The sequence below is a fragment of the Mastomys coucha genome, unplaced genomic scaffold (genome assembly GCF_008632895.1).
Source record: "Mastomys coucha isolate ucsf_1 unplaced genomic scaffold, UCSF_Mcou_1 pScaffold12, whole genome shotgun sequence".
In the NCBI taxonomy this organism is placed as follows: Eukaryota; Metazoa; Chordata; class Mammalia; order Rodentia; family Muridae; genus Mastomys; species Mastomys coucha.
This window is the reverse complement of record NW_022196894.1, coordinates 6,532,405-6,537,243: the sequence shown is the minus strand read 5'-3', so window position 1 is coordinate 6,537,243 and position 4,839 is coordinate 6,532,405.

Below are 4,839 nucleotides of genomic sequence, written 5' to 3'. Positions count from 1 at the left end.
GGGAAGGGAAGGGAAGGGAAGGGAAGGGAAGGGAAGGGGAGGGCCTGGGGAAAGATGGAGCCTCAGGAAACCATCTTTGGCCAATCTGATGTTCCCAGGGCTCTGGAGTGTGATTGATCATAGATACTGTCCACTAGGGGGCTAGGGTCTCAGCAATCAGCCATTGACCATGAGGAGGAGTCTCCCCAGGCATGGCCAGCCAGGACAGCTGAGGATAAGCCACTGTAGTGGTCTGCTGGTGTGCCCGCTGGATTTGTGAGTCCCCAGCCTGGTAACACTATCCCCTAATGGGCAGGTAAGGTCTCCTGGATGAGAGCCCTGACAGCTTCTTCCTCCCAGTAGGCAGATGGAGACAAAACTAGCTATTCCACACAGGGGACAGGGTGACAACAGTGCTCGTGCAGGGGTGTGCTTGGTGTGCTTCATATTACATTTTAAATCAAACTATTTAATTTAATGTGTTAAATCATTTACTACTTTAATTAATAGCTGAAATTAATATTTAATTTTAAAGAAAGCAGTGTGGTTGGAGTTTTCTGAGCCAAGGGAATCCTGGCTCAGCAGGGCTGCTCAGGGCTCAGAAACGATGGTGATGAGCACTGGGGATTGTGGAGTGGGTTTCATGGCGTGACTTTCGTCCTTGTTGTCTGTTGTTGTTGTCATTTGTTTTGAGACAGGGTCTCAAGATATACTGCATGCTGGCCTGGAACTCAGTCTCCTGCCTTAGCCCTGTGGGCCCCTGTGCTGGGATTCCGCTTATGGACTCACTATGCCTGGCTTTGGGAGGGGTTTCAGGAGAGAAATTGCTGAGACTCAGCTATAAACTCCTTCATTTATTTGTCTGTTAATTTGTCCATTTTGGGGTCAGATTCTTGTGTAGCCCAGACTGGCCTCTTACTAACAATGTAGCTCAAGATGAATTTGGACTTCTGGTCCTCTTGCCCCCACCTTGGAAGTGCTGAGATTACAGCCTGATCACTTGCCTGATGCTGGGGACTGAACCCTAGGGTTCTGGATGCACTCTACGCCTTCAGCTACAGCATCAGTCTCTCCCTGCAGTTTGCTTGAAGGAGAAAACGGATAGGATGAGGAAACAGCAAAGGGAGATGTCATAAGCTAGCCCTGTGAGAACATTGTTGTTTCTATAGTCTCATCTGAGTGAGATGATTGACAGGTTACAGCCAGGAGACTTGGCCCAGCCTATCACTGGATTAAGTCAGCACATCATCGTCGTATATGGGGACAGTCGAATGCAAAGCACATGCTCTAACTCCTTTGTGGCTATTTTCAGTCACGGTCTCACATGTAGCCCAGGTTGGCTTTGGGCCATCATGGGGTCTCTAGATGTCTTTTCAATCCCACTGCTTTCTCCAAAGGAGCATTCGTTATTTTTCATTTACTAACTTTGAAAACTTCTTACATGTATACAACATATTTTGGTCATATTCATCCCCCTTTCTTTCTATCCCACTTCTCCCAGGATCCCCCACACCCTCCCAAGTTCATAACCCACTGGGTCCAGTTAGCACTGCCCCTATACTTAGGTGTGTGGGCATCCACTCAAGCATGGGCAACCGACAAAAGCCACACCCCTGAACCTGTTGTCTCCCCCTCCTCCAGCAATCATAAAGTACTAATAGCACCTCAGCTAGGGACAGGACTCTGAGCCTTTCCTCTTGGAATGTTGACTGGCTTGATGTGGTACAGGTAAAGCAGCAGCCTCCAGTTGAGGGGATTGACAGAAGCAGTCTCATTAAAGTGTGAACACTCGCCTAGGAGCAGACAGACAGATGCTCAACTCCATTCCGCAGGACTTGGTTTTCTTTCTCTTTAGGGCAGGATCCCACTAGTAGCCGTAGGTGGCTTGGGACTTGATATATAGACTAGGCTGGCCTCAAACTCAGAGATCCTCCTGCCTCTGCATTGCAGGGGCACACCACCTACCACATCCAGCTTCAGCTTCTACAAAGAGAGGGTACAAAGAACTCTCATTCAATCAGTCAGTCATTCTTGTTTGTCTCAGTTTTGGGTCAGCCTGTGCTTGAACTCCCAACCCTCCCCCTTCCACCTGTCAAGTGCTGGTATTATGGGAGCACAGCACCATGTCAAGTTTATGTAGAGCTGGGAATCTAACTCAGCTTCCCAAATGCCTGTCAAGCATCTACCAATTGAGCCAGCCATAAACCCTAGCTCTGTTCATTTACTCTTCATTCTTCTGATAGAGCATTCAGTCTGGCCTGTACAGCAGGCTGTGTGCTAGGATCCCATCATGTGTTAGAAGTCTGTGATATCATGGAGCTTAATTCTGGTGGAGAGATGAACTATGAGTTAATACCTCCATAGTTCTGGATCATGGCATAGACGACAGAAAGAAGAAAATGCAGAGTATGGAGAGAGAGAAAGCAGGTGGCTAGGGACCTTTGCAAATGCGAGGCTTGTAGATGCTCCCATATTTGCCCCAAAGAGAACAATTACAGAACTTCACCCTAATACACGGGGATGATGGGGAATCCAGTCCAAAGGTGGCTGCCAGGATTGCTTACTGGTTAGGTATTTGTCTGACAGGTATGATGCCCTGGGTCCATTGACAAGCAGAAGGAACAAACAAGAGGGTACTTAGAGGTTTGGGATATGATGGCCCTCTTTATCACTGGTTAGATGATTCTTAGCATAATAAAACAGAGGCTCGGAGAGGTTCAGTAAGCTGAGAAACAATGGGGCTGTGATTTGAACCTGGACAACTGCAGTTAGGCACCTGTAGCTGTCACTCCTGGGCTCCCACATTCTGTTAAGATGTTAAGGCTGGAGATGTAGCTCAGTATTAGAATGCTTGCCTAGTGTGCATGAAACCTGGACTAGAGCTTTGAAACTGCATGAGGCACGGCGGCATGGACGTGTAATCCTAACACTCAGGAGGTGGAGGCAGGAGGGTCAGAAGATTAAGGTCATCCTCAGGCCCATAGACAGTTTGAGGTTAGCCAAGGATACACAAGATCTTGTTTCAAAAACAAAACCAAATAAAAACAAAGCCAGTATCAGTAGGTGTTTCGTGGATGTCAGGATAAGGAGTGACTTAGTGATCAGTCAGGGGTGTAAAGACCAGAAAGGCAATGTCCCTTCCAAGGTCACACAGCCAGGCAGCCACAGAACGGGGTCCTGAATGGGAAGACAGATGTTTCTAAGAGGGTATGACCCTGTCTGTTTCCAGCCTGGGGCTCAATGAAGGCTCTTGTCAGCTGATGGCAACACATAGCAGCTGGCCTCTATGGGTGCAGACATTTTTTATGCCCTTTATCCAGGCAAAACTCATTCCAGAATCTGAGTAACTCTGCACTTGGGGACATGCTTCACAGAGCCCCAGGCGGCTCAGTTGGCTCACACTGGGTAAGGATGAGTCACTTTTATTGCGTCTTTTTCGAGCCTGTGCCCGCTTTGGATAACCTTGCAGGAGGCTTCAGCTGTCCTGGAAGATGTGAGCGGTTCCCCTGTGCCCACCTCACTGTCTGCAGAGAAGTGATGCGCTGTTCCTTCTCCTCCACCTTCTCCCCTCTGCCCACCTTTTCTTCCAGTTTCTATAATCTGTCCTCTTGGGGAGAGGAAACCTGCCACCATTCGGGCCAGGTGAATAATGGGTTCTTAGAAGAGAAGAACGGTGCTGAGTGTGCTCACACGCCCATCTGAATTAGGCTGGCATTCTTTCTGACATGAATGTCATACGGCCGAGTGTTCCAACTTGTTTTCCAAGCATCAGCTTCCACAGTGCTCCCAAAGCTAGGAGCGAGGAATTCATTCCAGGATTTGAGTAACTTTGTACCTGAGGACACACTCCTTGGTTTTGGAGCACAAAAGGGTGAAGCTAAATAGGCAGGGAGAAAGATGACACCACCTGGCTGTCAGCCGTCCACTAGGCACCTCAGATGCCAGGGCCTTGGTTCCTGGTTCTTGTAGTGTGGTCATCACGGATAGCAGACTGACTCTTCATCTCCTCTTGCTGCTGGAGATGCTGCAATGGGCATGACTCCCAGTGTCCAGCAAAATTCTGGGACAGCTCTAATTGTCATGGAATCACAGTCACACCAGGTGCCATGCTGAACCCAGCCTGAGGGGTCACCATCCTGACTGGTCCTGTACCTCGCACGGATGGACCATCCCCCCATCCCCCATTCTTCCTCAGGAGAAGAACAGGATGAGCTTACAGTGTAGCTCCATCTCCTACCAAGTGGCTAAGCCTGAAAAGTGGTCACAGTTCTTCCTGCAAGGGCTTATAACTTGCTCTGGAATGTGCTTGGTCCTCAGAGGAATGGAAGATGGCTTTACCTCTGGCACAAGTGTAAGCTGCTGTCTGAGATGCCCTGTGCTCTATGCATCCCTCTCTCAGGTCTCCCCTCAGACTATCACCACCACCATTTCCCCCTCATCTTTCCATCTTCTTCTCTCTCTATATTTATATTTATGGTTATTTATAGTTATTTTTTCTTTTGTCCATCCATCTACCCACCCACGCATCCATCCACTCACCCAGCCACCTATCTAACCATCTGTCTTAGGGTTTCTATTACTGGGATGAAGCACAATGACCAAAAGCAATTTGAGGAAGAAAAGGTTTATAGACTTAACTTCCACATCAGAGACATTACTGGGGGAAGTGATGGTAGGAAATCAAGGGCAGGAACCTGGAAGCAGGAACTGCAGCAAAGACCAGGAAGAGCTTTGCTTGCTAGCTTGCTCCCCATGGCTTGCTCAGCTGCCTTCTCCTTCCCTCCCCTCCTCTCCCCCTTCCCTTTCCCCTTCCCACTCTCCTCCCCTCCCCTCCTCTCCCCCTTCCCTTTCCCCTTCCCA